The sequence below is a fragment of the Chelonia mydas genome, chromosome 13 (genome assembly GCF_015237465.2).
Source record: "Chelonia mydas isolate rCheMyd1 chromosome 13, rCheMyd1.pri.v2, whole genome shotgun sequence".
Classification (NCBI taxonomy): Eukaryota; Metazoa; Chordata; order Testudines; family Cheloniidae; genus Chelonia; species Chelonia mydas.
This window is the reverse complement of record NC_051253.2, coordinates 5,496,058-5,511,746: the sequence shown is the minus strand read 5'-3', so window position 1 is coordinate 5,511,746 and position 15,689 is coordinate 5,496,058.

The window sequence follows — 15,689 nt, the reverse complement described above, 5'->3', positions numbered from 1 at the left end:
ATGACAGTGACATTAGCTATGAAGATTGCAGCCTAATGCGGCTATATTACAGTGTTTGCTGGCAACATTAAAGCTGAAAGAACCCTTCTGTTCTGAACCCTTCTTTGTCATTGTATAGAACTTTCTCAGGAGGAGAGGAAAGGAAAAGGATGAAGGTGGAAAGACCTTGTGATCTGGTCTCAGTGGAAGTCTGTTCTGTGCAGCTTGGGTATAGTGAGGCACCACTTAAGTCTCACGTAAATCCGATTTTAAGGCTTAGATGTTGAGTCAGCTTTCTGCGCAATGGTGAATTTTACCCATAAGTACCTATAACTTTAACAATAAAATGGAGCTGACAGTGCATGTCAGAAGAGAATATACGGTAATGGGTTTCTGGGTTTGGAGCAGCACATATAAAAATTACAGATAAAAATGTATAATGAACACTTAGGGTTGCAAAGCCAAGCATTTCAAAGTTAGGAAATACCTAAATTAAGGATGCCTGTGCAACCTTAACTCTGCCCCTTTATGTAACTACATTATGATACACACTTTAATCCTATTCCTCCCCCCTCCCGCCCACAAAAAAGTGATGTAGGAATACAGATAACACAAACAAAGAAGATATGAGCGTATCTTCTACTTGTTTTTCTCTTCCTTGATGGCATATTTATAACACAAGAGAACTATATGATGACTGGGGTGGTAGTATCACATGATACCATGAGCAGATCCCTTCAGAGGGATGTTTCAATGTTCATTGCCATGAAAACACCAGTATTGGTGGGAGGATAAAAACTATAATATAAATCTCAGGTTATTTGAAATGGTTTATCACTGAGTCTGTCTTGATTTTCAGACTACGTGAGCAAAGATTCAACTACTCTTGTTCGCTCAGGAAATTCAGCTGTGGGGCATTTGTTAAAACAAACATGTGAGTTCTAACATTTTTACATTAATACAGCAGTGAGGGTATATGTGTGTGTGTGGTATGGGGGATATGAGGTCACTTCTCTTTGAATGAGTCCCGACTCTTATTCTCTCGTTAACTCAAAAGAGTTCATAAATGCTATGAAAAGGCCTTGAAACACAGACAAGGTTATATTAATTCAGCCACCTTGCTTGCACAATGGACTCTTTGTCAGAACTCCAGCTTTGAACATGTTCAGTGTTACTTCCTTTTCCATTCCTTCATCTCAAGCCCAGGGCTACAACAAGCTCCGCTCTGTTGAAGGACACAAAGAGGCTATACAGCATCTTCCTCCAGATGTGAGGTTGACCGAAGCTCTCCTCCTTCTTTCTCTATCTCCGCACCCCCCAGCCCTGTTCCGCTGTTGTCATTTCAATCACAGAAATGATTTTCTTCGGTCTGGTGATTCCTGTACTCAGATTTGTTAATTTCTTCACAGCATCCCAAGATCTTCAGCACCCAGATGTCACGGTAGGAAGACTTTCCCACCTCCGGAAGGAACAAAGCACTCTTAATAATGCATAAAGAGGTTTCTGAGAAGTTGGCTGTGCTTGATCAGAGAGTAGCATACAAACCCTCGTATATTTATTACAATTTACAGTGGATGAACCAGTTCAGTAGAAATGATGATGAATCAAGTGAAGAGAAGGCCTCTTGTTTTTTGATGAGCTTTCATAAACACAGCTGAATTCACCAAAGTGAGCCAGCCACACCTCGCCAATGTTTGGAACACAAGAGATGGTACTCTAAGAATAGCTGCAAGTTTATCAAGGAAATTTTTAAGAACATTCTTTTCAGAAATGTTCTGCTTCTGTTGTGACATCCCTGGAGGCTTTGTCTGCAAGGATTGGGATGCTCTGGATCTAAAATCATAAGGCTCTATGGGTGCTGTTAAAGGACCAGGTCCCAGGGTCAACCCCTGCACACAGTTCAGGATTCTACCTGCTTCTTCAGATTCACAAATAGAGAACTTGAGTTTCACAGAATCAGCATCAACTGGGTATACATTCTGTCCTGACTGCTCAGAGCCCAGACCATTTGTGCCATCCTCCATGGCCTGGTACCTTTCAAAACACACCTTTCTCCACACACTTTCAATCATGATCCAAAGACACAGATTGGACTGGACACCTCCTCCTAAACCAAAGGACTGTGAAGCAGAATGCAGGAACACACGAACAGGTAGGTATCGTTTGCTGTAACACAGTCAAAGTGAGTTTGATGGGGTTGCGATTAGAACAAGCATCAGCTGCCTGCTAAAAACAGCTAAATATGAAATTAAATTTTAAAAATGACCTGTCCAGGAGCTAACAAACTGCATCTCTGAGTGCAACTAAGCATCCTGCCACAGAGTTACAGGCTGGTAGGACTTAGTATGCAGTGGGGATTTCACACCATGGTAAAGATCAGCCAGCGTACTAAATTATGACATTGGAAGTTCCCTCCAAAAAGGCCCATTTACCTCAATCTGGATATGAGCCAGTTGGGGCCTATGGAGTTTCAGACACAGTTATTCTTTGTTGGCAGCACTCTGTACCTGCTCCTCCTCCTCCCTTGGCTCAAGATCTGTTTTTCTTTTTTCAAACAGGCACACTGGAGTAATGTTCTTCCTGTTGACTTTGGCCATTACAGATAAGCCAGCGTGTATGTGATTGTGTGTTCAATTCTGTTAACACAAGCTTATACGCTTTATAAAATATGTTTGGGGACAAAGGCTCTCTCTGATTAGGGTATTTTTATATTGTATAATAGCGTATAAAGTGAAATTCTATCAAACTCCCCCACCATGTTTATTTAACATATAAAGATCTCCCACCCACACAACAGAAACCGGATATAATACACACACACATACACATACAAACACACACACACAGAGGTGAGCAGAAATAGGAAGTAACTTTCATAGAGTTTCACAAAAAATGTCCTTTGTTGACATTCAAATTTTGAATGCAAAAAATGTAAAAAAAAAAAATTGAATTTTGAAACCCTTTTAGCTGGTTCTATGTTGGTCAAAAAAGGGATGAGATTTTTGTGATTTTGTTGTTGTTATTGAAGCATTGTCCTATTTTTTCATCAAAATTTGAAATTTTGCCAAAAAGTTTGCTGAAAATTTGAAGTTCTAAACATTTTGACCGGCTGTAATATTAAAGTTACAGCTTGCTTTGAAAACAGTTATTTTGGCTGATGAAACTAATAATGGTAACTTGACCAGTCATCATTCAAAACTGAAAGTATACTTATTGTATCAGTGGTGTAAAGGCAAAAGAGTTTAGGAGCATGTCTTGTGTGTCACAATATTTTGGTGGTTTTCCATGTTTATTAAAGGCTGCTTTTCTTTTTCATTGTAATAATCCTGTTCTGTGTTTTGTATAAAGATTGTGTTTTCTTGACCAACTTAACTGAGAGTTAAAGTTTTTAGGTGGGAATGGAATGCAGAAGGAAATCCCAATTCCATAGTGATCAATTTAATGAGGGTTTTGCCACTGAAGAGGGTCAAGATTTCACCAACAGAATACCACAACTATAAGTGTGTGTGTGTGTTTGGGTTTGTCCTACAACAGCAGTCTCTGGTGGACAACAAAATGATAGCAGCCACCTAAACTAAAATAAGAGAGACTTTCTTAACATGAGGATCTGATTCTATTTTCACTTAAACCAGAGTAAATTAGGAGTAAAGTCTATGGAGTTACTCTGTCATAAAACTGGTGGATAAGATATGCCCCCCACTTTTCTGCTATTAAACTTTTTTTCCATTGCTGAATTTTGAAATTAACAAAAATATTGAAATGAGGTGAAACAAAGTGATTTAGAAGCAATAACTAACTCTTGAAGAATCTTCTGCAAAAGCTAAAAAAATTAGCTGTAATGAGTTAACACACGCAAGAAAATAACGTTCAGGTGAAGAACAAGCTGCCTAAGAAATGTGCTGTCTTCACTGGAGCTTTTCCCACACTACAAAGTCAGACTCCTTGCTGACACCAGGTGCAGCCAAACTCGCACTGAATGTGGTTTAGGCCCATGTGTAGCCAAGGACAAACTGTGTTCAGTGCTCAGCATTCTTTCAGTAAGGTTCTGATCAAGGTTACCTAAAGTTTGTCCTGCTTTATGCTTGCCGTGGCAGCTGACCCTTGCTCGGCACTGGTTCGTGTGCCCCTGTTGGTGTTTGTTCTAGAGTAGACCCTGGCTTCAGAGTCTTTCTGCCAGAGATTTAGGGCAAGATCCTTAAAAGGGCTCTCTGCATGTTGGGTGCTGATCTCTTGACAATCTTGGCCATCAGGTGTCAAAAGAGGAGTTGTGGGGCGAGTACTTTTGAAAGCCTGACCCTCACTTCAGTCCCTGAATAGGAAGTTGAGCTCTTTTGATATAGACCCCAATTGTGGATGCTGAGTGCATGAAGATCTGGACCCAAACTCTTTGAACATCAAGCCCATGCCCCTTGATGTGCTTAACTTGAAACACATGCTGAAATCCTATTGGAGTCAGGGATGGACTTAAGGAGATGGTTAAGTGCTTTCCTGAGTGAGGGTCTACGGTTCAGCCCTAGAGTGCTCAGCGGGCAAAATGTCCTTTGAAGTTGACAGGAGATTTCCTCCTTCATAACAACTTGCTTGATCAGCTCTTCAGTGCAAAAAGGCTTTGGGAAAACAAATTAGGACTGAAATACACTAATGCGACTTAAATATTTAACTGGAATTGGCCTTGATCCCTTGAACCACAGTAACCGCATAGTACGAAGCTGAACATTTCCTTACCCCTGCATGTGGGTAAGTGGTAATTGTCTAGTCTCGTCAAGGCTGAACCGCAGCATTTGAAGCAAGAAAGGATTTAAAGCCTGCTGCACCTGGCAAGCTTAAAGCCAGAAGTTTGCTTCTGTAACTAAATGCTGCAAGTCACTAAACGAAAGGCTGATCTATGCATGGCCATGTAAATATCTTCCACCACTTGACAATTCAATTATATTCGTGTTCCAAGTGCTGTTGATCTCTTTGTGAACATATGTGCAAGAAAAGTAGGCAAACTGTGGCCACTGGGAGCTGTTGGGGGCCGTGCCTGCAGATGGTCAACGTAAACAAACTGTCTCCTGGCCCGCCAGCTGATTACCCTGATGGGCCACGCGTCAAAGGTTGCCGAACCCTGTGATAGCCAATGGAAACAAAATAAAATCAGCCAGTGCAATGTTAAGCTAATGAGACAGGAATAAGCCATGAAGTAGCTTCCTTTCTGAACAAAGGTTACCAATTTTCTCCTCTGTAACACTCGTGGGGGAATTCTGCACCACTGCACATGCTCAGAATATATGTCCTCTGCAGATTTTGTTGCTTCCCCACAGAAAAATGGCTTTCTGATGGGGAAGCAAAGGGAAGCCACAAGAGTGATCATGTAGCCCTCCTCAGCAGTATGTTTCAGGTGCTCAGGGCAGCCGGTAGAGAGGTAAATCACTGAGGGGCAGGGGACAAGACTGGGGAAGACCTGGTTGGTGGCTCCTACCCTGCGCTGGGCTCAGCTGCTAGTCCCGGCTGGACTGGGGAGGACAGGACTTCCTCTTCCCCTGCATGGCATCCGGGGCCATGTCAGACCGACCCCCAGATTTCTCCTCCAGCTGTAGGAAGCTCTGCAAATTCCCTCCCCCCACCCGCGCTTCCTGCACCCATCGCTCCTCAGCTGAGCCCCTCACACCCAGACTCCCCTTCCGAGCTCTATCCCCCCCAACCCAAGCCCGCCCCCGCGGAGCCCCAACCACCTTCACCAACCCCCTGCAGAGTTCCATTACCGTTGTACCCAGAACCCTCCAACAAGCCCCTGTGCATCCAGATCCCCCCTGCACCCAGATCCCCCACTGAGCCACCCGCACCCAGATTGTCCCACACAGAACCCTCTTAACCCACACCTGGTTCTCCCCACACTAAGCCTCTCCACACCTGGATCCTGCCTTGCTGACCTTGCCTGACCACACCTGGTGCACCTGGCATGGAGGGGCAGGGCCCTGGCTTGTTTCTGGGGCGGGCCCAGTCCTTGCGCTGTGTCAGGGTTGGTGCAGCCATACCACCGAGTCTGTGTCCCGGAGTGGGGAGCTGCACAGTGATCTCCCACCTGTGTGCAGCCAGTGGCCTGTGCTTCCCAATGCCCTGGTGGAACCTCCACATTTATTTGACGAATAAAATTTGCAGAACTTTAAAGTATTGTGGGCAGAATTTTTAATTTTCTGGCATGGAATGCCCTCAGGAGTAACTGTAAGGATAATGCTAACTGGAGTCAGACCTAAAACCAACCTCCCAGATTCACACTGCTCCAAATTAGTTTGGCTCCAGCTCCAAAGAATGCTGCTTCAGCCCATCTCCAATGCTATCGAAAGAGAGCAGCTCTCTTTTACAGCAAAGGAGCACTGAGCAGGGACTGAATGGTAGAGTTTTTTGCATGTTCATGTCAAGGTGCCACATGGTGGCAGAGTTGTTCTATGAAAAAGTTCCTTCCCGAATGAAAGGAAAGCAGCAGCACTTAAAACTGAGGGTCTCAGACTGGTTTCTAGTATTCTGGATGTCAACCAAACACATTTTGGTGCTTCTACAGGCCAAGAGCGAATTGCACACATTAGGGGCTCCTCATAGCCCCCCATTCTCCGACACAAGCTCTCTGAGTTCCATGCCCCCTTCCCCCGCTATTTCAGGGACTCCCTGCAAACCTGCACCACCTCCCTCATGCCAGGGGCTCTGTGTTCTCCCCGTCCTCCCTCATAATCTCATTCCACATCATTACAGGTGCTGTGTCCTCCCCATTGTCCCCTCAATCACATGCCAGGGGATCTGTGTGTTCTTCCATGTCCCCATCTCCCCAAAGCATTTCCCTCCATCCCTGCCATGCCAGGGGCTCTGTGCCTCCCCCCCCCCCCCACACACACACACGCACTCCCCCGCCCCATTTCTTTTCTCTCTGTCTGGGGGAGATGTCATTCAGGGTGTCAACATTTTTAAACTGCATTGGACCAATGGGCAGAGCCAAGCCAGTATCATACTGGAAGCTGTTCATGGCTGCCATCAACCGGTTCTTTGATCTGTAGACAAACGCAGATGTGGTTGAAGCTGCTAAGTCTGCTACTAAGATGCCAGGGCCCCTGTGTGTCCCCCAAGACAAAGACAGACCGAGAAATGCCATCAAGTTCAGTGTAGACTCTCGCTTTGCTCAACTAATCAATGTGCAATTGATTATAAAAAAAAACCTAATGAATTGAACTCAAAGTGTAACTTAATCAGCTGCAATGGGGCTGAGCACCCACCATTCTAAATGAAGGCAATGGGAGCTACAGGTGCTCGGGACGTTGGTAAATCACGATCCATGTAGGTAGGATGGTGAAGATGAGAGTGCCTCCCCCTGGCTCCTCCCAGCTCTGCCTCCTCCTTCGCTGATGCAGTCAGAGCTCCCTTGAGAGCTTCAATCTGCTTTGAGGCCCGTGCAGTCAGGTTCTAACGGCTGAAGGAAAACAGAAGGGAGAGGTGGGGAAGAAAGGCCCAGCTGACACATTACGTACACACAGCCAGGCTTATCGGCCTTAGACAACCTCACCTTCTAAAACAAGCCAGCCGTGCTAGCCCAATGGAGGCACCTCCAGCACACCTCTTCTGCCCAGGAGAAGGGAGTCTCAGCAGTTAGCACCATCCTGGAATTCCCTGTCCCCAAGGGAATCCCTAGGTAGCCACTAGGCCTGCATGTGGCTCTGCCACCAGGAGGGAAGCCAGATTCTAGCCCCAAAACTCTACAACCTGAGACACAACCCTAGATTGGCAATGAAAACATCAGGTTACTTCCAAGAGGTTGCGCCAGGGTTAGGAACGCAGGCCTGTGAAAATGCTGTGCGTGAAATCCCGGCCCCAGTGCAGGTAATGGCAAAACTCAGGTCCTGAGAGGAGCCAGAATTTCAGCTTTCCTCATTGATTTGCCACTGAGAACATAAAGCAAGAGCTCTGATGCACTGAGATGAGACTAGCACCCTCTGCCTGGAAAGCCTTTAGTTTTCAAGTAGTCAACTCATCTCCTTTTCGAGGATCCCCCTTCATCGCTATCACCTGGCCCCCAGAAGCTCTTTGCCATGTCCGCCATAATTCACCCCCATGAGGATCAGGCAGGATACTCTATAAAGATATATAAATAACTCCATAACGGGGCCGAGAGGTTGTGATTGTAAACAGGACTCTCCTTCTCCTCTCCAGGTGGTTCAATCCCTCCCAGTCCTTACTATTCAGGCCAAACTTCTGTTTAGGTCCTATTGACTTCATTGGGAGTTTTGCCAGATCAAGGCCTAATGACTAGGCCTCAATGGCAAAGAGTTTCCGGCAGCTTTTCAAGGCCTGCACCCCATGCAGCCATTTCTCTACTGCGATGCTAATGAGAAAGATCACCCCACTGGTGCAAATTAATTAGTCACGAGTGTGACATGAAGTTTGGACACTGCCAAGAAGAAGCCAGAGAAGAAAGGAAAGCGATGAAGCATGAAGCCTCCCTCATTCTCTGAGCTCAGCTCCTCTGACATGTTCTTGGCCAAAGCAAGAACAAAACCACGAAAGAGGACAGACGAAAGGAGCTAAAGAATAGTGCTGGAAACTGGAAAGAAAATCGAGCGATAATTGAGATTCTCTAGCAGAGATATGGCAAGACACAGAAGCTCAGCTACATCAGCAAAGCTTAAAGGCCTAAAGGCAAAGCCTAAAGGCTGGTCCAGGTAAATGATCTGACAAAGAAAAGCTGTCTGGCACAGAAGCTTAATAGAGCTGGTGACAGATTTCAGATTTGGAAGTCTAACAACCAGGCACCTAAATCCATGGTTAGGCAACCTGGGTAACAGCAGCTTGATTTTCAGGAGTGCTGAACACCCATTTCCTTCACTGACTTATGTGGGTGCTCAGCAGAACCGCTAAAATTCAGGCTGCATTCGCACAGGGGCCAAGCTATAAAGCAGATACCTGTAATCAGTTATCCGTGTTTGCAAAATGTTGCCCTCATCCTTTTAATTCTACATGCTGGAGAGTGAAGATACTACAAAACAAATACCTAGCTCTCGCCTGGCACCTTTCATCAGGAGATCTTAAAAAGGTGGCCAGTAGCATTATCCCTACTTTAGTTGACAGGGAAATCAGACACATAGAGGGTCACGTAAGGGAACCGGCCTAACAGGCATCTTAAATGTCACAAACTCTTCTTTGTTCGGTTGGTTTTTTGATCTAGTTGACATTTTTCTTAATCCAACATTTCAAAATTTGAAGAAAAATGGAAAAAAAGAAAGAAAAATTTGAATCTTCCTGTTTTTCAACTAGATCTACTTTTTCTTTTTAGAGTAGCAGTCGTGTTAGTCTGTATTCTCAAAAAGAAAAGGAGTACTCGTGGCACCTTAGAGACTAACAAATTTATTTGAGCATAAGCGTTCGTGAGCTACAGCTCACTGCATCGGATGCAGTGGGGAGATTTATATACACAGAGAGCATGAAACAATGGGTGTTACCGTACACACTGTAACGAGAGTGATCACTTAAGGTGAGCTATTACCAGCAGGAGAGCGGGGGCTGGGGGGGGGGGGGGGGGGGCGGGACTTTTGTAGTGATAATCAAGGTGGGCCATTTCCAGCAGTTGACAAGAATGTCTGAGGAACAGTGGGGGGTGGGGGGGAATAAACATGGGGAAATAGTTTCTTTTTAGTTGAAGATGAATAAATATTTCCCTCTTCTCTGACTTATGTTAACCACCAGATACCCTCTTGGGATATTCTTATAACCTGTGAGCCCTTTTCCCTGACTCATATCAGCACAGATAAAAACAATCATAACCCCCCATAACCTATTACAAAGAAATTTGAAATAACATTTTAAAAAACAAATTCCGCCCACCCCGTTCATACTTAACAAGCAGTGTAGAGCCTGTTTTTTTTAAAGTCACAGAGCCCCATAATTTTAAGGAAATGACAGTGGGCTAGTATTTCTCACTCTTTATCATCCCTTCCTGAACATTGTCAGTCCTTCATGGGAACAAGGAAGCAACATTTCCATCATACAGCAAATGATTCTTCCAGATATGGTACCCTGACTGACTCAAAGCTGATCAAGTGGATGAAACTTCAGAACAAGTGAGTGGAGTGTCTGTAAATCTTGCTATTGGCAGCAATGAAGAGAAATGACCACAAGGTGGCAGGGCTCGATCACGCATTGTCTGCTGGTTAAAAGAAAAGGAGTACTTGTGGCACCTTAGAGACTAACCAATTTATTTGAGCATGAGCTTTCGTGAGCTACAGCTCACTTCATCGGATGCATACTGTGGAAACTGCAGGAGACATTATATACACACAGAGACCATGAAACAATACCTCCTCCCACCCCACTCTCCTGCTGGTAATAGCTTATCTAAAGTGATCATCAAGTTGGGCCATTTCCAGCACAAATCCAGGTTTTCTCACCCTCCGCCCCCCCCCACCCCCACCCCCCACACAAACTCACTCTCCTGCTGGTAATAGCCTATCCAAAGTGACCACTCTCTTCACAATGTGTATGATAATCAAGGTGGGCCATTTCCTGCACAAATCCAGGTTCGCTCACACCCTCACCCCCCTCCAAAAACCACACACACAAACTCACTCTCCTGCTGGTAATAGCCTATCCAAAGTGACCACTCTCCTTACAACGTGAGTTTGTGTGTGTGGTTTTTGGAGGGGGGTGAGGGTGTGAGAGAACCTGGATTTGTGCAGGAAATGGCCCACCTTGCTTATCATACACATTGTGAAGAGAGTGGTCACTTTGGATGGGCTATTACCAGCAGGAGAGTGAGTTGGGGGGGGGGGGGGGCGGAGGGTGAGAAAACCTGGATTTGTGCTGGAAATGGCCCAACTTGATGATCACTTTAGATAAGCTATTACCAGCAGGAGAGTGGGGTGGGAGGAGGTATTGTTTCATGGTCTCTGTGTGTATATAATGTCTCCTGCAGTTTCCACAGTATGCATCCGATGAAGTGAGCTGTAGCTCACGAAAGCTCATGCTCAAATAAATTGGTTAGTCTCTAAGGTGCCACAAGTACTCCTTTTCTTCTTGCGAATACAGACTAACACGGCTGTAACTCTGAAACCTGTCTGCTGGTTGTCAGCTGTAGGGAGCCACAATTCCATTCAGGAATGTTCATGGTTAAACCTTTCCTGAAAATTGCAAGGGCTTAAGGGCTCTCTAATTCACCTGAGGAACGAATTGCTGCAGGATCCTGCTGAAACTAATGGCTTAGTAACTTTGCAGGTGATGCTGCTGGTAAGACACCTCCTGAGTGAAATCTATCCTTCCCAGGACCGGGCTTGAGTAATCAAGTTTCATGCAAACAACACAGACACATTATCAAAAGTTGTTTTCTATTCTGGATCTCTCTGTTTTAGGGTGCTCATCCAAGAAATCTTGGGTCCAGTTTTCAGAGGTGCTCAGCACTCCCAACTCCCACCAGCTTCCGTGAATTGCTGCCTGTCAGATGCCATCACTAGATTTACTCTTTTTCTCTCTCTCTCCCCAATTCATTTAGGCTGGCAAGCCCACTAAAAAGAGCAAGGGAAAATTTAAATATCCTGTTATCTGGATGACACCCCCACTTGGTCTGATTCATGCGGGTGAGTTTCGGGCTAGTTCTAAAGACAGTTGGAAGGGGAAGGGATATCAGAGAGGAAATCCACATGTTCTAGAGAAGGATGCAGTTTTCTCCATCACTCCTAGAGAGGACACAGCATGCTGTCACTTCAGTTACCTAAAACTATATGCAAGAGAACATAGTGCTCATGTTAGTCTCTCTGCTGTGCGGTACAAAGAGAACATATAGATTAGCTACTTTGTGGAAAAGCCATGGACATTTGACCCCATTTATTTTCAATGTTCGGGTGATTTGAAATTGTTATAAAAATTAAGATAGAAAAAGATGCTATCGATAAAATCCAGCTCTCACCGAGAGCTGCTTCCCCTTCAGACAAAACTTAGAAAAAGAGCTTTCCTTCTGAAAACTCTTCTTGCTTATCATACATTTGCTGAATTTCTCCTGCCTTTTTATTGCAAAGGGCATTTGCTTGAAAATATGATTTTTAGGGCCAGATTTTCAGAGGGATTTGGGCACCTAAAGATACTAATTGGTGCCTACTGGCATTTGCAAAAGAACCTAAGCAGGTCAGGCAGAGAGCTCCCACTGAAATCAACCTGGCCCTTACTGCTGTAGTTTATTTCTCACATGATACCCTAATACATCACCCCACAATGACACACAATAAGGATGCAATGTTTTCTATTCTGTTTTGTGTAGGTTCTTATACTGCACTCATCACCATAGTATCTGAGGTTCTTCAGGAGTGCATTAAGCAAAGTGACTACACATCAGGCATATGCTGTTTGTTCTCTCTCTTTTCCCTAGGGAGTGAAACATGTGCATTGAAATGTCTTGTTTTGATACAGTTTGGGGTGTGTTTCTTTAAATATACACGTTGCTCTGTATTTACGCTAGGGAAGGCAAAATCAAAGATACTCCATTTGCCCTTGGAGTGGAAGGTGATGAAGTTTGTGATAGTCCTTAGTTCCTGGAGGGGTTCATTTCACAGGCATGACTGGCCTCTGAAAGTTGTAAAATTAATTCTGACTCTGGTGTAGAAGAAGCAGTAAGTGTCAATGGTCACTTAGGAAAAAGAAATGATCTGAACTCAGCCCTGAGCAAAGCAACTGCATCTTCCATTGAGGTCTGTGGGGCCGGGTCTTGGGGCTCTGAGTCTGAATTGAGCGTCAATATTTATGTAAAACTGCAGAGTAATAAATAATGAGGCAATAGCAAAACACAAGAAGACTGATCTGTGTCTTAGTAGAGGATCTTCATTTTTTTTATGGGAAAAATATAATGAAAAAATCATCATTTTTTCTCAATTAATATTTTAAATTTTTAAACTTATTGACTAGCTCTACAGATAATTGAAAACAGGATGAATTGTCCATAAACATTTTTGTGTGTGAAAAATGCATTCTGTTTGTTTTTGATGCAATTGCCACGAAAACTTTTATTGGAAAATCAAAATTTCGGAAAAACTCCATTTTTTACTTTGATGTAACAACAGCCTTTTAAATTGACAAAAAGATGAGACCGGAGATGGACATGAATAGTCAAAATAAATGAGAATAGCACTTTATCACTTAAGTAGAACTTTCATTCCTCAAAGCACTTTACAAACAAGTCCCTTAAATCCCCTGTGTGGTAGGTCAGAATCATTCACTCTACTTAACAGACGGCACCAGATGTTAATTGACTGTCACACAGTGACAAGTTAGAACTCATAATGTCCAGATTCCCTATCCCACATTTAAAAGGCCATGTTTCTTCTCACTTAGTTTAGATTGGGGTTGTCAATTATTTTTTGTCAAGGTCCAAGTTTCTTGTTCAAGGTATTGTCAAGGTCCCGACTCCAGAGAAAATAATAAAAAAAACCCCAACCCAACAACAATAATGATAATAATAAGTGAGTAAAAAGATTTTGGGGTACATTCAAAAGCACCTGACAGTCATGATTTGGCATGCAGTCTGCCTATTGACTACCCCTGCTCTAGGTCATGCCTTTATATGAAAATGGGCAGATAGGAGTGGTGCAAAGGGGAAGTGTTAGAGACGTTTGCCATGCAAAGGAAAACAAAGTGGTTATGAATAGTACTAGGAAGAGGTGTGTGTATGATGCACACATCTATCAAGTCAGCATCTCTGGGGAACCATGGAGGGGCGGGTCTCTTTTCTCCCCTCTCCTAGGTCAGGGTCTCTGAAGAGCCCCAGCAGGGGCAGCTCTCTTAGCTTCTATCCTTGCCCCCTTGTCCCCGGTCAGGATCTCTGGGAAGCCATGTGGAGGAAGGAGTCTTTGTTTCTTCCTTCCCCACAGGGCCCAGGGGAGCCAAGTTTCTCTTCTTTCCCCACCCCACCTCAGGTCAGGATCTCCTATGGGGTTGTGTGGGGGCAGGTCTCAGTTCTTCCAAGAAGGTGACACATCTTTGAGGCTGAAGGACTGGGACTGAAGCCCCGAGTTCTGGCGTGCCCCACGGTCCACTGAAAAGTCTCTGGTGGTCCAGATTTGGACCACGGGCCACCTATTGACTACCCCTGATTAGATCTTTGTCTCTCAACATTCTGTTGATCATCATCAGATGGCTCTTCAATAGCGAGGATGAGAAGATGAGGAGAGATAAAATCCCACAGGGAATAATTACCTGTGGCTGCTACAGGACCATATAAAGCTTTGAATCATGCAGAATGCCATTCCTTGAGGAGTGTGTGGGTGGGCATGTGGGTGAGTGAGATTGACAAGATAAATGCTGGGTTTTCATATTTCTTCTTGAGATAGCATATTAGTAGCACTTTATAGGAAACGGATAATTTCCTCTTCCTCTGTGCACTACATTCAGGCAAAGATATAAACAACATTCCCATCACAGAATCATAGAATCATAGGACTGGAAGGGACCTTGAGAGGCCATCTAGTCCAGTCCTCTGCACTCATGGCAAGGCTAAGTATTATCTAGACCATCCCTGACACACATGTTTGTCTAACCTGCTCTTAAAAATATCCAATGATGGAGATTCCACAACCTCCCTAGGCAATTTATTCCAGTGCTTAACCACCCTGACAGTTAGGAAGTTTTTCCTAATCTCCAATCTAAACTTTGCTGCAATTTAAGACCATTGCTTCTTGTCCTATCCTCAGAGGTTAACGAGAACAATTTACCTCTCTCCTCCTTGTAACAACCATTTATGTAATTGAAAACTGTTATGTCCCCTCTAGATCTTCTCTTTTCCAGACTTAACAAACCCATTTTTTTCAATTTTCCCTCATAGGTCATGTTTTCTAGACTTTTAATCATTTTTGTTGCTCTTCTCTGGACTTTCTCCAATTTGTCCACATATTTCCTGAAATTCCAGAACTAGACACAATACTCCAGTTGAGGAGTAATCAGCCTGAAATAGAGTGGAAAAATTACTTCTTATGTCTTGCTTACAACATTCCTGCTAATACATCCCTCAATGATGTTCACTTTTTTTTGCAACAGCTTTACACTGTTGACTCATATGTAGCTTGTGATCCACAGTGACTCCCAGATCCCTTTCTGCAGTACTCCTTCATAGGCAGTCATTTCCCATTTTGTATGTGTACTACTGATTGTTCCTTCCTAAGTGGAGTACTTTGTATTTGTCCTTATTGAATTTCATTCTCTTTATTTCAGACCATTTCTCCAGTTTGTCCAGATCATTTTGAATTTTAATCCTATTCTCCAAAGCACTTGCAACCCCTCCCAGCTTGGTATCATCCGCAAACTTTCTAAGTGTACTCTCTGTGCCATTATCTAAATCCTTGATAAAGATATTGAACAGAACTGGACCCAGAACTGATCCCTGAGGGATCCCACTCGTTATGCCCTTCCAGCGTGACTCTGAACCACTGATAACTACTCTCTTGGAATGTCTTTCCAACCATTTATGCACCCACCTTATAGTAGCTCCATCTAGGTTCCTAGATAGTTTATGAGAAGGTCATGCAAGACAGTATCAAAAGCTTTACTAAAGTGAAGATATACCACATCTACTGCATCTCCCCATCTATAAGCTTTGTTACACTGTCAGAGAAAGCTATCAGGTTGATTTGACATGATTTGTTCTTGACAAATCCATTCTGACTGTCACTTAGCACCTTATTATCTTCTAGGTGTCTGCAAATTGATTGTTTCATTAT